A 19647-nucleotide genomic window follows, 5' to 3' on the forward strand; every position below is an offset into this window, starting at 1 on the left:
CGTATAGTTTAAGCACAACCAATTAACATCGAATGTTTCATATTCATATTTTATTTTTTATACCGATATATACCGATTTTGTATATAATTAAAGTTACTAGTGTGAAAGATGCTTAATAAGCCGAAATTGCCGTAGTGTTTCATCATTTGGTTAAAATTCTGTCTGGTTTCTGTCAAAATACTGGATCATACATTTTTTATTCAAAGTTATATCGATATGATATTAAACAATCTGACAACGCTGCTAGCTACACATTCGCCTCAAACATTGAACCCAAGCGCACAAAGCAAAATGAGTCAACGCTGATGATGATGGGTAAAGCGAAAGAGCAACTAATACCACGAAACTATGTTAACCAAATGGTGCTCGAATGTACAAGCGATTTTGTGAAAGAAAAAATGTGTTCGATAGTGTGCTGGAAACGAGCACAATACAAAAGAAAGCATAGTGTTTGAACAGACAAGCTCAGTCGCGTGTTAGACGGCACTGGGTAGCGTATCCTCACAGCCAGTGTAACGGACTTCTAACTCAGCTACATTGGCTGTGAAAACACACAACGCAGTGATCCGCTCCGCCTGCCATTCAACAGGCAACTGAACTTGCCCGGCCAAATCCGCTCTTTAAATTGTCGATGATGACGCCATTGATAGAAGCGCAGCGCGCTAGGTACACAAATCTGTCGTGCCGGACTTGGGAAGCGCTATCTTCTGTTTGTAAATGCGCGATATTTTGACTAGGTTATACATTATTTAAATTTTTAATGCCATGATATCAAAAATCTTTGGGTTTATCTATTGGAATCTATTCTTAGAAGTATTTCGGGCGATATGTGCAAAAAATTTGAAAATTTATCATGAGATGACTGAATAGAATGCGTTTAAATTGGACCACTTTTCGTTACATACTATTTTTGTAGAATTTGCAAAGTGCACCCCCATATCGAAAACAAAGACGTAGTCCTACGTCAAAAGGGCCTTACAAACTTCATTTTTCCCAAACATATTATAATGCGTATCATTTGGATTTAGTATAAAGTTGAAATTCATGCTAAATTTACAATCTGGATTCATGTGGATGACAAATTCAATAAACTTTCAAATAATCCAAAGCTTTAACGCTTTATTCGTGTAACTTTGTTTGCTTAGTTCTGCATGAACGTGACTAACAATATCAAGTCATTTCTATATTTTAATTACGTCACGTTCCAGTGACAAAATATTATGAAACTACTTAAAAATCATTGGTTCAATATCGATATTCCGAACTTAACTATCTACATAACGTTTTATCTTATTTAACATCTGGACAAATATCTTTCCACTGAGGTTCCAGAATGGACTAAAGACGGCCCTGCCTCAATTGCAGAAATCGGGATTGCTTTCATCATTCGGCACATTGCACAGTGGTCCCAAAGAGCAAAAAAGGGGGTTTTTTAGATTGCGTCAAAGCGATTGACTTTAGCAATATGGTGTCTTTGATAAAGTTTCTTGGAGTAGAACTGCCCTTCTTTCTGTCTTATCAGATTAATGATTAATCCCCCTAATAGTGAGTTACGAAATTTATTTTCTCCAATAATTCAGATACACAAATACTTACTTCAGCAAAGTTGTAGAGAAACTCGTTACAAACATTTTAATCGAAGACTTCAACTCTCTATCTTTTAAGGTTTTTGAGATATGGGACATTATTTGTAAAAAGCCTCTTAAAAACAGTTTTTTCATCATAAGTTTTCTTCTAGATTTTTTCCATTATATAAATGTTCTAGAACATTATTTGGACTATCAAACTGCATTACTTTGCCGAAGACGGAAACTTGCTATCGCTAGTATGTGTGGAGATATTCACGTTTTTTGATTGAAAATAGCTCTCTTTCCAATGCCGATAACTTTTAAACGGGCAAAAACGGGCAAACCACTTTATAAACAAATTAAAGTGCAAGAAAAGCACAACAAATGCTGGAAAAATCAGATCTCCCCAAGGCGGCCCTCCATGGAAATACTTGAGCTGAAGTTTGTCTCATCCCGTCATCAAATGCAATTGATTACTCGCCGTTTGGTTGCACCTGCGCCATTGTTATGAAGTAGGCGCAAGGGAATTGTCAGTTTCCGGTGTCAGGCGTATGCATTGAGTTTTTGAACAACTGTAACTTTTGACCCAAGCAAACAGAAGTTCGGATAATACTTAAAAAGCACACTTTAAAATTCACAAAAAGTTCTTAGCGAACTTTCAAGCTGCTCAAGCTTTAATAGAACTGCTTAACCCGCTATTAGAACATAAAACGTATTGCAAAATTACTTAAAACGAGAAGCTTATGTAGTTCCTTTATATTAACTTTTGGTTGCTTGGGTATTTACTCAAGACGTGCTTATAAAAGTAAGAAAGGATAATTATTACGACTTTAACCCTTTATTTCAGAACTAACAGTAGGGGATGGGTGTAGCGTAGTTGGTAAATGGATTGCCTTGTACGCAGCGTACCTGGGTTCGAGTCTCGACCCCGCACATAGGGTTAGACATATTTCATAAGAGATTTTTCTAACCAGAAGAGGCGAATGACCTTAAGGTTAAAACATCTATAATCGAAATAAAAAAACTAACAGTAATATTTGTTGTGCTTTTCTTCCACTTTAATTTGTTTACAAAGTGGTTTGCCCGTTTTTGCCCGTTTAAAAGTTATTGGCATTGGAAAAAGAGCTATTTTCAATCAAAAAACGTAAATATCTCCACACATACTAGCGATAGAAAGTTTCCGTCTTCGGCAAAGTAATGCAGTTTGATAGTCCAGATAATGTTCTAGAACATTTATATAATGGAAAAAATCTAGAAGAAAACTTATGATGAAAAAACTGTTTTGAGGGGCCTTTTACAAATAATGTCCCGTATCTCAAAAACCTTAAAAGATAGAGAGTTGAAGTCTTCGATTAAAATGTTTGTAACGAGTTTCTCAACAACTTTGCTGGAGTAAGTATTTGTCTATCTGAATAATTGGAGAAAATAAATTCCGTAACTCACTATTAGGGGGATTAATCATTAATCTGATAAGACAGAAAGAAGGGAAGTTATACTCCAAGAAACTTTCTCAAAGACACCATATTGCTAAAGTCAACCGTTTTGACGCAATCTAAAAAACCCCCTTTTTTGCTCTTTGGGACCACTGTGCATTGCCTTGTAATCCTTTTGACGCTAGTGCCGAAATCTGCATGCACGCGAACAAAAATTAAAGCAGCGTCCATCACTATGAATGGGTCAGGTCGAATATCACAGAACATCAGAAGAAAAACAGCACGTTGCGAAAAAAAGTCCAATCCAACAACATCTGGTTCCACCGCTTCATTATCCTAGAGGTGAAAATTCAAAATGGTAATTCGTGCATGGAGCATCAACTCATGCTACATCAATCAGAGTGTCGGAGCATAAATCTGATGCATGACCATGTGTGAACGTGAAAGTGCGAGGCGAGTATGTGTTTAAACTGACATAAATAATGCACTCACCTCGAAACGATAAATTAAAACCGGGTGGAACATCACCCACCGCTTTGTGGTGCGAACTACTTCAAAGCGTCAATCCCGATTCCGTAGACGGATCATCACGGTTCAGTGCTGTGGGCCCGAGCTGGAGGTAATAACTGGCCGATAATTTGAGCCTACTATTTTATGGTATCGTGTCATAACTTGGTGTTAGTTACCTACTCCATATGGTCGGTGTTAAGTCAGACCGGACTAAGTAACAAAATACTGATTTCGAGAAAAACGAGTTTAAAATTTGAATCGTAGCATCCTTTACAATATGATTGAAAATTATTTTTTGCCATAATTCTTGTTTATTGTTACATATTTCAAATCTGGCAAAAGTCGAATCTAGCTGCCGATATCCTTTATCCAGTGCTATCATTATCTCAGTTTTCGATGTTTTGCGACTTAGTCCGGTCTGACTTAACACCGACCATATGTTTCTTCAATATGTTACTGCCTGAGCCTTAAACTGGTTATACCTTGTTTTAGTATTGCTTATGTATAATAATTATAATTTGTGCGAATATTCGAGAACACATTTTTGATATTATATCACTTATTCGGCCTCATCAGTTTAATATTATATAATTTGGTGTTAAATAACTGAATTTATTATTACCAAGTTACTTTCTTCTGCTCGGGTAGACACATATCCTATGCCATCGTCGCAGAATTCTGCTGGATCGTCAGAATCTAGTCACACTATTTGCAAATTCACTGTCGATTAAACTTTATCCCTGGAATGGATCGTACCCGCTTCTCGACTGTTTATCGCCATTTCAATGCAATGCATCCAACTCTGTTCGGTTCTCGCTTTCTTGACAAAGGCGAAAATCTCTACCTTCACGAACCGATACTTTATAGTTGCGGCAATAAACTTTGTTGCCCAGTCAAGCTGTTCGGCAAACTACTCACCAGGGTGATGTGCTGATGGCCTTCCCCATCTCTTCCTGTGAGCGGTGCTAAGATCCTTTGGCAGTGCATGTAGTGAGTGAGCGTAAAACAGGGAATGTTTCAATCTCCGGTCAAGCGATCGACGATTCACTAGGGAACGACTGGAAACGCGATAAACTAAAAAAACGAAGCTTTCGTTAGTACGTGCGAATTTTCTCCTACTATTGATTGTCTGCCAGGAAACTGTCTGTAGACGGGCAAAATATGTGTCATAATAAAACTAGTATGCATTTTGAATAAATAAAGCTTAGTGCATCCATCATCAACAATTTTTAAAAAGTGTGCGGAATCAAATCGAATCACAAGAATTAGTACGTCGAAATCAGCCGTTAATTTTCAACCTTTCAATCTTTGAAATAAATCATATTATTAAACATTTTCCATGTTCGCTTTATTCAATTTCCTAGCCATTTCCAAATGAACGTAACTTCCTCTTACAATTGCTTATAACTTCTTGTACAACGGTTGGGCAATTTTTTTTTTTTTGGTGTGGAAATGCATTTGTTGCTAATTGGGTCGGTGTAAAGTCGCAAAATCTCAAAAAGTGAAATATTGGTAGCATTGGATAAATAATTTCTTTAGCTATATCAGTTTTTTGCCAGATTTGGAATATATTACCATTAGCAAGAATTATGATAAAAATTAATATCGAATTATTCGTCGAATTTCGAATTATAAATTGCTTAGGTTCAATTTTTAAACTCGTTTTTTCTCGAAATCAATACAATGTCCCTTATTCTGCTCAGACTAGATGCCGACCATTTTTACTTCCGATTTCACTTCCTTAGGATGTCTTCGGAGCCATTCTTCATGATGGCCCAGTATTTCTCACTCACTCACGGTGCGTTCAACGGAATTAAATCCTTTGGCTCGACATTGACCTCCTTAGCCTTGTACCACTCCAGATAATGTTTTACATTTATCAATCAAATGCAGAAACTAATTCCACTAATTTCGCAAAGCCACCAATATGGAGCACCAACAGCACACTTTGAAGTTTTATGAAATTTTAAATATAAGTTCACTGCAGATTTGTTTGTAATATCATCCTTGCAGAGTTTGAAGATGGGCGGAGCTTATTCTCGGGAGACTTTGAAATCAGTTGACGCTAGGTGTTTGAAGGCGGCGGACGCAGCATTTGCCGGGGAAATTTACACGCAAATCGGTTAACGTAGCATACGATTTTTTAAGAAACTCAACCAGCCTCTAACATATAAAAATCTGTAGAATCTACTCGAATTTTAATATTCATTTCCGATAGTTGGAAAGCGAAAACTCCGATTTCTAAAAAATGTTTCACTATCACTCATTCCATGTCAATTTCAGCCGCCAATCTTGAGTTGTAGATTCGTAAAATCAGTTGACGCTATGTGTTTGCAGGCAATCGACGAAGCATCTATTCAGTATATTTCATATCAAGGCAATATACTGTGAAGACAATTTTTGAAATGTGTGGCCTGGTTGGTGGATTTATTATTACGATGCACCTCATTAGATGTCAAGACATTCTTTTTGCACAAGTGAGTAAAACGAAGGTGCTTGTATGATCTGCTGCTGATAAAGATTTTTTACATACTCTTTTTGCCACAGGCTATCGGTTTTACCATTTTCTACTGGTAGCATCCTGCCATGGCTCGATAAAAAATAGGTGACCACATTTTTACTTTACTATCGTCTGGCTTGTCTTCCACTTTTTTTTTATTTCGTTAATATAACTTTTAACCTCAATTAAATGTCTAATTTAATTAAATATTGCACAATAATAGTTTTGGAAGTATATTGTCTGATTACTACGTTGAGGACCTATTGGTTTAAACATCATGGCGACTTTTGGAAAATTATGGAAATCGGATCTTGTAACTGATCTCTTAGTCGAAGCCCCATAGTCGTCAATCTATCAAGAGCTTTTTTTTGAAGAGATATGGATTAGGGACACTTCTTCGAATTGAAAGCACAGTTTAATGTAATCTTGCTCACCGTTAAATACAAAAATTGCATACAATTTAATATTTGATAAATTTTTTTTGAGAATGTATAGAGTTGAGATAAAAAGTCAGTATGATTAACGACAATAATATTTTGGAAAGTAGAAGGAAAATAATGAAAAACGACGTTTTCACTTTGTCTAGCAGGTCAGGATCGGTTTTTATGGTCATTTCATTTTTTGTTAATATCAATTCTACAAATAGCCTCTAAGTAGCATTGGAAAGCATAAAATATTTCATGTTAGTGGCTATTAATGGTAAATATTTGAGTGTTGAATGGTGTAATAAATTGTTGTATACGAGAACTCGTTCTGGAGTTGTGATTATTAAAGAAAAGTAAAATTAACGCTGGAAAACATTTTTTACGGTCACGATTACATTATTTCGAAATTCTCAACTTTGGATGTTTAGTATCTTCGAAGAATATTACAATGTTGAGCTGCACCTTATCTAATAAAAATAACTTTGGCGGTCAATCCTCCTAGAAGTAATTCAATATAATTTATTTTTTTAGTTCGAGATTTAATGTCTTCAGCAAAGTTTTCGAAAATGCTATTTCAAACAACTTTATTGAATGAAGCGAGTATAGTGTAGTTCATCAGTCGATTGCCTTGTACGCAGCTCTTTTGGGTTCGATTCCCAACCACCGTCAAACAGGTTTGGAATTTTTCTAATCTAAAAATAGATCCGAAAGACCCTATATAAGCCTATGTAATCAAAACGAAAAACTTTGTTGAAGACATTCCATAACTAATTTTGTTGAAGCCATGAATATTCCTTGCATTCAGAATATCGAAATACGTTACATTAAATGCGAAAGAAAACCTTATAAAAAAATGTTTCTGAGTTTACTGCAATTGATAAATCTCAACTGCCGTGTAAAACAATACAATTCACATTTTATTCAAGATAGTCTCTGAAGCATACAATAAAACATTTATTGAAAAGAACTAGCTTTAAGAAAAGTTCTTCAATATCGTTTTATATCTCAATATATTACATTTATATAGCTTTCATATGTTCAACAAAGTTGTTTTAAACGACATTATCAACAGTTTTGCGAAAAACACCAAGTCTTACTATTTTTGAAGAGTTAATTCTTCATAGATGCTTCTAGAAGATTTTATGTTGGAAAACTTCTTCGTGCTTGTTAAAACTCCAAAATTGATGCTTTCGAAATTATGTGATCTTGACCGTTAGAAAAGTTTTCAAACATTTTTTTCCCTTTTAAAAGTACACTTTGTATTACCATCCTTTGACTTAAGTGACATGTTATAAAAGAAATTTTAAAAGGCATCTGTTAGACTAATTTTGTTTCTGAACTGTTAATAATTTGTCAACCTTACTTAAAATTAAGTATTTTCGAAAAATCAACGATATTCATCAATTCGCATTTTCACCGCTAGGTGGCACTATGTGCATGAATCTATCACAAAAAGTGAAAATAAGAAAGATAATTTTGTTACTTACAACTCTGTCAAAGACAACGAATAAATCCAGCTTTAGTAGGAGAAGTTATTAAAATTTTATCGAAGTGGCATCTGAGTCTTTTTCAGTTAAATAGTATGTTCAGAGGAATTTTTTCTACAGCATATCAGTTATCTTTTGGCTAAAAATTTTAGGCTCATATTTCATAGAATAGAGGGCGTCATCACTAACATTTTTGACGATAGGATATAAGCATGTTCAGATAAATTATTGACATATGTCTCTTATACAATTTTGTAGAAAATTTATAGATTTTTTCTCACACCGTAAAAAAAATGATATTGGCGCCATCTACTACTTACTACTTTTATTCCTGCGCACCCCTGGTGGTGCAAAGGGCCGTTGTGAAAGATCTCCATCCTGGGCGATTGCCCGCCATCGCTTTGATCTGCTGCCAGGTCAAAGCCATCTACGCGGTTAAATATGGATTTTCTAGTCAAAATCTGCCTGATATTATGTATTAAAATTCTTCCAAATATACTATTCAGCTAAACCCAACCGTCATTTCGCAAAATAAAGAAGTTTGTGGGAATTACTTACGCAGTTCGGCCCCATGCAAAACTGACTCAGACATCGCTTCGATAAAATTTTAATAACATCTGCTTAAGCTGGATTTATTCGTAGTCTTTGCCAAAGTTGTAGGCTATAAAATTATCTTTCTTATTATTACTTAAAGTGATCAACTGATGCACACAGTGCCACCTAGCGGTGAAAATGCGAGTTAGTGGGTGTTCCCCATGTAAATAGTCGAATAATTCTATAACTTCAATTACGTTGGTCCGATAGCTAGACTTGTCCGATTAACCTAAAATTTAGATTAAACACTCCTGATGGGATTGCGAATCGACTCAGGAGTTTTTCTTGTCATTTTAATATGCAATAATTGATTTTGAACCTAAATTATGACGCTAACAGTTCTACGAAACATAATTACTTTTTTCAACCCTGCGGCACTCACATGGAAGGCTCCCTAAATGAGCAGCCACTGATGCTCAAAGAAGATTTCGCTAGAGTTCCTGAAGGTGTTGTACAGTATACAACGGCGCAACAAATGAGGAAATGTTAAAAAAAATCCTTTCTTAGGTGCGTTTGTCTCGCCCTATAAGTAGTAGGGGAGACCGGGGCTAGTTGGCGGTGTTTTTAGTTTTCAATTTTGATCGCTTTGATGTAGGTAGATCTTGCAAAATAGAACACGCGGCATGAAAGAGCAGACCGTTGGCAACATCTCTAATTTTTTTAAGTGTTTGATGCGTTAAAAACTAAGCAATCAAATGGAGATTCAATTACTTCAAGGGTCCTTTTGGAACGTGCTGAATGTCTTTTCGAGAAAAACCGTACATTAACCGACATTCGCTATTATATTTCAGTTTCAATACCCCGGCATTTTGACTTTGACGCGTACTGCCTATTCAAAAGCAAATTTTCGAAATTCTTCATGCAATTAGCCGGAATAAATGTCTCCTCCATTGGCGAGATACACAAGAAAAAGATTTTCTTACTTTGGATTGAATTCCAGAAATAAAATTTTTGATAACTTTTTTGCACTGTAAATAGTACCGCCAACTTGCCCCGCGTGCAGCACCGCCAACTTACCCCAACCGCATATTTTATTCAAAACTATTTAAAAAATAACTTTTGTTTGTGGATTGAAGTAATATCTATACGGATACTGAAAGCTCTTTTCACGCGCTATCGAAAAATGTAAACATCGGGAAATAGATTGAAAATCACCCTAAATAACGCAAAGCATTTAAAATTTTGAAAATTTACTTTGTATGCTTGAAAACACAATATCACCCACAACTTCCACCAAACAAATCGTTTTGCAACAAAACCACATTGGACAACGGGTTTCACATAACTTGAGGTACACAAGAAGAGACAGCGCTACATGTCTAATAGACACAGAGAAAAAGGGAGTTCACCAACTTACCCCAACCGCCAACTAGCACCGGGCTCCCCTATAAGTATCAATTGTGCTGTGTCATCCGCCGGGTGTGTGTCATCCGGATTTCGCCCATTGCATTCAAAACATTGTATCTCAAATTCTATGCACACAATTTCCTCGTAGGACTGCGTCTTTGTTTTCGATATCGGGGTGCACTTTGCAAATTCTACAAAAATGGTATGTAACGAAAAGTGGTCCAATTTTAAACGCATATAATTCAGTCATCTCGCGATAGATTTTCAATTTTTTTTGCGCATGTCGCCCCGAAATACTTCTAAGAATAGATACCAATAGATAAACCCAAAGATTTTTGATATCATGGCATTAAAAATTTGAATAATGTACAACCTAGTTAGAATATCGCACAAATTACACACAGAAGATAGCGCTTCCCAAGTCCGGCACGACAGATTTATGTACCTAGCACGCTACGCTTCTATGAAAGACGTCATCGACTATTTCAAGAACTGATTAAGCCGGATAAGCTCAGTTGCTTCTGTAATTTTTTCATGCAAAAATATCTACAAGCGATTCGGTGGCGAAGCTTTTTGTGGAACGTGTCTGGAAAAACACGATTTGCGGTGTTAACTGCCATTCAAAAACTATTTGACCAATTTATTTCAAACTTTGCATGCTCATTCTATACGAAAAATTCCAAACCCCTACGTTGAGTTTTTGGGATAATTTTTCAATTAAGGGGGCTTTCCACTCATAAAACGGTGGAATTTGTCTTGAAAAATAGCAATTGCGCCATTTTATTAGCAAAAAAACGCCTTAATTGAAAAATTATCTCAAAACCTCAACGTAGGGGTTAGGTATTTTTAACATAGAATGTGTATGCAAAGTGAAATGAATCGGCCAAGTAGTTTTTGAATGGCAGTTAACACTGCAAATCGTGTTGTTCCACAAAAAGCTTCATCACCGAGTCGCTTGTAGATATTTTTGCATGAAAAAATTACAGCATGTTATTGAAATGATACAGTTGAATGTACAAAAATTTCGATCAATTCGCTTCACCCAACATTCTACAAAAAATGACAAAACAACTGATTTTTTTACGCTGAAACCTTTAATTACGCCTTCTCGTCAGCAAACCAGAACTTCTACATTTGCTTCCCAAAGCAACACTCGGGACAAGTTAGTTATTATTTTTAATTCGTTTATTTGACACGGCTCATAGCGGTAACTTAACGGAGCCGTGGATCTTTTATACGTTTACAATACATGTAAAAATAAAAATACAAACAAGAATTAATTAATTGGATCTCGTGTGCGCAACTTTTTATTGCGAGCGGAGACCTTTTTTCGCGAGGTCTGTTTGCAAACATCGTCAGGGGGGTCATTTAATTCGCTCTTGTTTTTCACGTTCCGGTCGAAGCTGGTGTCCGGGATCAGATGTTCTCCCTTGCTTCTTCCACTTATTGTTGATCAGTGTAAATCCGTCGTCATTGTTACTGCATTCGTTGCCGAAGTTGCTTACAGTTGCTTTTGGGGTGCTGAATGATTTTTTTGCGGTTGTCATTATGGTCTGAACAGCTGCCACAAATTTGGCCACCGTTTGTGGTTCAGGCATTGGTATTGAAAACTCTGTTTTAGGTTGGTTTGCCGTAGATGAGTTGGCAATCGGTTGAGATGCATTTTCCTCTGCATCTTCCGCACAAGGTTCTCCATGATGAGCTGTCTGATTACAATACTTGCACGTAGGAGTTTGCCCCTCATGGGTGCATAGCGTAGTTTGCATAATTGTAGTTCCGTGAGTATTGAGTTTTATTGCCAAGTAGGATGGTATAGGCCTTTCAACCCGCATCCTCACTACAAAAACGCTGTTAGGAGCAGAGCTGCAAATTTTCAACAGTGTGTTTTGAACTTGAAGTAGGAAAAATTCTCAAATCATGCCCTACTATGTTCAATTCGCAGTTGTTCGTTTCCATTATCCATTCAAACAGCCGACCTGCTCAATCATTTTCCATTCATTTTCAATTTCATTGACCCTGTGAATATCTCTTTACTGGGGTATTGACTAGGTTTTTCAAGCAAAACTACTCTGAATATACAGTTCTTACTGTCCATGTAAGCTTGAAAACGCAAAACATGACGACATTTAACCTAAACTGGCCTCTACATAGCAGATGACAGCTTTGGTTGGTGAATGAAAAAGCATCAATTTGAAATGAAGACGTACAATTCAGTTATGAAAAACCCGCCAACTTGAAAGTGAATGCGTGAGGGTAGGGTTCGTCGCGGTTGCGGTATTTACCGCAACCGCGCGGTATTTACCGCACCCGCACCGCAAAAACTGCGGTGCGGTAAGACACTTTTTCTTGCGGATGCGGTGCGGGAAATGAGCATTTACCGCGCGGTATTACCGCAACCGCACTTAAAAAAATAATTGATAAGTTTGCAGTCTGCATTAAAAAGTGAATTAAAACTTTGACTTTTACCATTTAAGTACGACGAAACTTATTACCTTACAATAGGGAAACAAAATAAACATTTGATGGACTTGACAATGATTGGAAAATAAATCCGAATATAATCTGTATTCGAACTATCGCTACTTGATTTTTTACATTTTGTTTATTCTAATATGATAAAACAATCTGTTACTAAGAAATAAAATCTATAAGCTGTGTCCAATATAATTTGGCATCAGTATTTTTACGACATATTTTGAACACTTTTAAAAATTTACAAGCGAACCTTTTCAAATATATAAAATGCACAATACAATCATTGAAAAACAATTGAATTGCACTGTCAAATCCAATTTAAAAATGCATCATTTCTCCCGATTCCTCTTGACAATCGTGGAATTATGAATCGTTTACGGTGCCATTTTCTCAACTGTGAATTTTGATTAAATTGAAGAACTTTTGATTAATTTAGAGAACTTAAAAGTTTTCCTATTGATTGCTGCGGAAGAATGTTTTTGTATGTATAATGATGAAGTACATGTAGGGTTCGCAGTACCGACCCTTGTTGTCGAGAGTCGGTACTACGGTACTGAAGCCCTTTTTTAAATTCGAAAAGAGCTTCAAAATGAAATTGAATGCTGAAACTGATGACCTTATTCTCAGATGATTGATTTGTGCTGATCAAAAAACATGTTTATTGTTTTTAATTGATTCGGAATGGCATGACTCATTTCAGCAGAAAATATTTTTCGTATGCGGCACCTTCGTTTATTTCGAAATCTAGGCCACTATGAAATCAATAACTGCTAAGCGGTGCGATTTTTATCGACTTTAACAGATGGTAAAAGTAAGAAACACTATTACTAACAGTAAATCAAAGCGAGAATGGCAGTAAATCCGAGCAGGTTGCTCGCTTTTCCTCTCTTGATTTGCTGTAAATTGGTTTCGACCTGCATACCAAGGCTCTTTGCTTTCCTGTAAACTATGGAGTTTTGCTGAATTTTCCTATCACTTATAATCACAAATCGCCCCATTTGGAGTAGCTCACCAGGCCTAAAATTGTTAACTACTAAATCGCGATTCTTTATTTTATAAATAAAGGTTTAAGAGCAAACCAAAGACATGATTTAGAACATAGTCTTATTACGTGCCACCCAGTAAAAAATGGAAACCAATCAGAATGTCGCTAATAAAAAAAAATCATAGCAAATTTTTACGTCTCTTACGCTAGATGTGAATATTATGAAATTTAGTACAAGATCGTTAAAATTTAATAAAAACAATATAAAGAATTTAAACATTCCGTTCAGTACAACGGGAGCTAGTAATATTTAACTTATAGAAGGTAATTAATATAATTAAAAGTCATCTTGCAGACCGATATTTTGAAACATGTCCCCCTAGAGAATCCACATATTTTTCATAAAAAAAAATTGTATGGTACCGAAAATACCGGTACTGGCTTTTTTTTCAGTACCGGTATTACGGTACCAAAAATGGGTCGGTATTCCCGGGATTTTCGGTACTGGTATTACCGGTACCACAACCTAAAGTACAGCTACATTTCATATGACTTCAGTGCTATGCTAAGATTTACTTTGTTTCGAAAGTATTTATCTCAAAATGTACGGAATTTTATTAATAAAACTTGCAAAGTGTCAACTTTTTTAATTTTTTAATAAATGTTACATTCTGAGGAGTCCGTCAAAGTTAATGTACGTGTAAATAAGAGTAATATTTTATTATATTTGGTTATTCAAAAAAATTAATAATTTTTCAACACACTTTTCAAAAATACAGAATTTTACCGCATTTACCGCATTACCGCGCGGTGCGGTGCGGTAAATGCAGTGCGGTTGCGGTAAGCGGTGTGGTTTTATTATTTTTTTGCGGTTGCGGTGCGGACTATCCATTTACCGCCCACATCCGCACCGCGACGAACCCTAATTGAGGGAGGCTTTGAATTTGAATCATGGTTGGGATTGATTGAACTGAAAGTTGGCATTTGAAAATGAAAATTTGCACCACTGGTTAGGAGTACCCGGGAAGAAGTTTGTCCAAGTATCAGGTGTAACGGATTCTACTTCTCCGTATTGCTACATGCATTTTGCAATTGGCTCAGGAGGGGTACGAGGTGATAGGTCATATAACCTTACATCTGTATAATCATTCTCAATGTATACGGGAATCTTAATTCCAACGTTGTCCCCGCCAACTTTCAACCACGTGTTTTAAGTTGTTCTTCAAAACAAAACGCTCGGCTTGTGCTAACGTGTTGAATGATATTTACACTACATTGCGAAAATGATGATACTGAAGGTACAAGACTTCCGCAAGCCTAAGTTGCATTTTTACCTTCAGAAGGTATTCCACTTCACTAAAACTCGGTCGTTTTAAACAAAATTTAAAGTCAACGACCGCTGCGTTGGGTCGGAGTAGAGCTTTTTCGTCAACTTTACTCATGATGACAAGAATAATCCGATATTTCCTTTGTTCTAGAGACAATGCACACTAGATCGAGAGGCCTGTTGTTCACTTGGCTCGATTGTACGTCTGACTGCGGCAGAAGTAGAAAGTAGACTGGGACAAGTCAGTTGCTTTAGACGTCCACATTAAAGTTGTGGTACCGGTAATACCGGTACCGAAAATCTCGGGAATACCCACCCATTTTGGTACCGTAATACCGTTACTGAACAAAAGCCAGTACCGGTATTTTCGGTACCGTACAATTTTTTTATGAAAATCTCTAGGGGGACCTGTTTCAAAATATCGGTCTGCAAAATGACTTGTAATTATATTAATTACTTTCTTGATAAATAGCTGAGCTAACACCTTTGTGGGGAAATGAGGTAATCATAATAATTCTAAAAGTTAAACATTACTTGCTCCCGTTGTACTGAACGGTATGTTAATATTCCTGTTTTATTTTGTCGAAATTAAATTTTAACGATCTTGTACTAAATTTCAAAATATTCACATCTTGCGCAAGAGACGTAAAATTTGCTATGAATTTTTTATTAGCAACATTCTGATTGGTTTCCATTATTCACTGGGTGCTGCGTAATAAAACTATGGTCTAAGTCATATCTGTATTTGGTTTGCTCTTAAACCTATATTTATAAAAGAATGAACAGCGATTTAGTAGCTAACAATTTTAGACTTGGTGAACTATTTCAAATGAGGCGATTTGTAATTATTGTTGATCGGAAAATTCAGCAAAGCTCCATAGTTTACAGGAAAGCAAAGAGCCTTGGTATGCAGGTCGAAACCAATGTACAGAAAAGCAAGAGAGAAAAAGCGAGCAACCTGCCCGGATTTACTGCCATTCTCGCTTTAATTTACTGTTGTTAATAGGGTTTCTTACAATTACCATCTGTTGAAGTCGACAAACGTCGCACCGCTTAGCAGTTATTGATTTCAAAGTGGCTTAGATTTCGAAATAAAAGAAGGTGCCGCATACGAAATATATCTTCTGCTGAAATGAGTTATGCCATTCCGACGCAATTAAAAACAATAAACATGTTTTTTTGATCAGCACAAATCAATCATCTGAGAATAAGGTCATCAGTTTGAGCATTCAATCTCAAATTGGAGGCTTTTCCGATTTTTTTAAAAAATATTCGAGTACCGGTACTTTACCGGTACTACCGGTACTGAGGGCTCGACGGTACCGGTTCTCGCCAAAAAGGGTCGGTACTGCGAACCCTAGTTCACATGTGTCGTGCGAGCTGTTCGGAATTTGTTATTTCTAACTGGTGCTAATTTGGGTACTAGTTTAGATACATCGTCTAACTAGACACCCAGTTGGTGCTAGTTACTGACGAGATGAATTCGAAACACAAAAAATCAAACTTAATCCGATATTTTTGTTTAATCGAAAACGGACATAAAGCGCATTTTCCACTATTGTTTTGATTTTTTTTAATTAAAAAACGTGTTCTGTTTTCGTTATTTGAAATTGTAGGAAGATCTGGACAACCGAATTTTTTTTCTCAAGCAAGACACATGCATAGTTTACTAATTCGTTCTGAAATTTGCAAAATTCAAAATGGCGGATTTAAAAATGTATTTTAAATGGAAAATTTAATATGGCAAATCTTCAAAATGACGAATTTGAACGACAGGCTACAATGAGGAAAAGAGCCACGATTCGTCAAAAATATAGATGTGGGTTTTTTTGCGGATGCTATTTAACAAATGAAAAAGAGAAAAAATATGGTAATGAGCCTATTTTTGCTCTGTTTCTATTACACCACCCTACGTTGATTTGAGCATCGTCTGCCATCTTTGTTCAAACATGGTAGTGCGATTATTGGGGTACTCGAGATTTCATTGCGTTCAAATACAAGCATTGAGCCGCTTTCAGGTAAGTTTTATTATATTCTTCTTAAGTTCGAACTGAAGACGTTGTCGCCTATTTGTACACGTGGAATAGAGTCGCTCTTACCTTAATAAAGTCAAAATCGGCTCCTTATCCTAAATAAGAAAATAAAACAAAAGAAAACATTCAGGACTTTTGCAGAACTCATAGAAATACTTTACTGCGCAAAGAACGGCGTTACTGAAGTGGCCCATTTCTGTCTACAAATAGTTGCCCACTTCCACAGGCGTCGTTTTTTTTTTGCATATGCATTTCACGCCAACACAATTTAAATAATGGGCCGCATTCACTACACATTTCGAAAGGACACATTGTAAACTAGCATATTGCAAATTAACCTGATTTGATGTGATGAGAATGTGATGACAAATTGCATTAATGCAAGCAAGCTTATAAACTTTTTTGGAACAAAATGCAGCACGCAATCCTGGACAGCGCAAAAGTGGGTCTACAAGCTTCAAATGTTGATGGAAAAGGAGCTTGTGTCAAAATATGGTAATGATATGCATGGTTCGACAAAGATGTCACTAGTACTGAAAAACTTGGGTTCACTTCTGTGTATAGCACTCTACTATGGAGGCAAAATGTATACGTATCATCTACGGTACGCACCAACGTAGTTTCTTCCTATCGAGCTATACCAGCACAGCAATATGCTCTAACGACTAACAAATGCTACATGAACCATTTTAATAACAGGCAAATACAAACTCTTGAAATCACAACTCCAACAAGGTGCTATCAATCTCTAGTTTTACAAAATATTCTGAGAAAGCCCCCCGCATGATCCACTTTTCAATCCTTGTTGCGAAGTACATAAACACACGCCCCAACTGCAGCCAACTAGTCGAGAAACCTATTTCGAGATTCACCCGTCCGTATCACGAAACAGAAGTTAATTTGAATAATAATATAACACAACCAGGCCGGGCGGTTTGCCTAGGCACAAAACAAATCAAGGAGGCCAACGGACCGCTCGGTTGTGGTGGCTTGCCAAGGCGTTAATAATCGTCATCAGTTCATTCTGCGGATTTCGAATTTCATCTCGATCTACCTACATTCTAATTTGCATATGTACACATCTTCGAGTCTGCTGGTTGTCCCAAGCACGTGGTTTAGTATGCCGGTAGATACATGCAAACGTGTGTCGCAGTGTACGACAATAGCGAAATCCGGTCCAACTTCGGGTGCCTGTTACGTGTCATTCGGTGAGGGTTTTTTTTGGGAAGTACGCTAGCCATTGCTGTGCATAATTTATTTGCGGAGTTAGTCAATTCCGCCAGATGGGTGTCGGTGAATCTTTTTCTTTTGCAGTTTTCAGCTGTGCGGAAATGGCGAAACTTGGAATTGCTGTCCCGTAATGTACACAGAAAATGTACTTGGGGAGGGGGTTTTATTTTCCCGGAACACTGTCCAAATTAAACAGTACGAAATGGTTAGGTTCTGATGGGTCATTATTTGAACATTAAATTTTTCGCGCGATGGACAAAAAACTTGGTCAGACAATATGTGTTTTTAAATTTATTTGCAATAACTCATACCATATTTTCACAAAAAAATGTCTTCTGGCAACTAGTAGTAATCTAAAACCCTTTCTTTCATTATTTTCAGGTAAACCAACTAGCCAACGTCTGGAAATGCAGCCCGGAAGTGAATGACACTTATTGGTATGGATTTATGATTTTACCGGAATATGTCTCTTTCTCACAGGAACATATCAGTCAATCGAAAAAAAGCACTTAAAAGCTAGTATTTCCCATTGCCTGAACAAAACAGCCAGCTATAAATCTTTCGTCTCTAGCATGTTAAGAACTCATTCATGTTTGCACTTTTCCTCACCAAAGCAAAAAAAATCTAACGGGAAGTTGTGTCAGGAATGATGGATACGGTGTCTTTGAAGCAACTCCACATTCCTGTTGGTTTCGGTTTTGTAGGAACGCTCGCATGATCCCGGCAGAGCAAAGAGATTCGTTTCGGTTGTCAGTTTCCTATTATATGGTGTGTTTTCGAGTACTGTCTACATGGAAGTGAGCAGTATGCATCATTGGATGAAAATTCATCATCATCCCACCAGCGCTATGCTCTATATTTCTTTGTGTTACTGCCCAGTGATAGCGATGGCACTGTGTGGTAAGTAAATTATTTTTCCATGAAGCTTTTAGTGCTAAATCGTAGAGATTAAGCAAACACAGAAATTATATTCAATGCCAGGAAAAGATGCCCTAACATTTTCTTTTTGTCATACCGGGAAGAATGGAGTGTTTGCAAAATTTAATATTTTTGAAATATGTCGATAAGCTATAGGAAGAAGTGGTTGGCACTAGATTAACCCTTCATAATAAACACTATATTTAGGGGAGCTTGGGGGACTCGACCAACCGCGAAATTCAATACTTAAACAATACAAAACTTGTACTATTAGGTCCCTAAAATTTGTATAAAAATATTTTTATAGGCGCTTCAATTCCTCAATGGTTTGGAATGAAAAATATTTCCCTCATAGAAAATATTTCGTAATCAAAAAATTTACGTTAAAGTATGTAATTTTTATCAAACTACGTAAGGATGTATCTACTACAGTTTTTATGTAGGGGAGAGAGGGTAACAGTGGATCAGCAGGAACTATGAAACATTCGCAATAAAATCACAATGCATGATCGGAATCGTCTAATTCCCTCATATTTCACAATTTCTAATTCTTTACACGTGTTGCTATATTTTGGAAGAGATCTGATAACTCTATCTTTTTTAATGGATATTTGTTTGTTTTGTGATAGCCAGAGTAAATATGCAATGATAAACATTATTCCATCTTTATGAATTACCATTCATTGAATAAATGTTTAGTCTATTGCTATTTATAGCAAATTTTAAGCTCAACATTTGCCGCGAACAAAGTTTTTTGGTAACTACTCATGGTTCTGTGTGATTTCACAATTTTCATGAATAGACCCATTGGGTA

The 19647-nt window shown here is 36.5% G+C and overlaps 1 protein-coding gene across 13 annotated transcripts in view; it reads left to right on the forward strand.

Moving 5' to 3' along the window:
* The window catches only part of LOC131681656 (ubiquitin-conjugating enzyme E2Q-like protein 1), a 205060-nt gene that overhangs the window by 75067 nt on the left and 110346 nt on the right, over positions 1-19647 (forward strand). Inside the window, exon 2 of one of the 13 annotated variants that reach the window (XM_058962589.1) lies at positions 18297-18352. The exons of the other annotated variants lie outside the window; for them this stretch is intronic. The gene's annotated coding sequence lies outside the window, so the exon portion shown is untranslated. The remainder of the gene's footprint in view (positions 1-18296; positions 18353-19647) is intronic. 13 annotated transcript variants of the gene reach the window in all.

Source organism: Topomyia yanbarensis, chromosome 2 (assembly GCF_030247195.1).
Source record: "Topomyia yanbarensis strain Yona2022 chromosome 2, ASM3024719v1, whole genome shotgun sequence".
Lineage (NCBI taxonomy): Eukaryota > Metazoa > Arthropoda > Insecta > Diptera > Culicidae > Topomyia > Topomyia yanbarensis.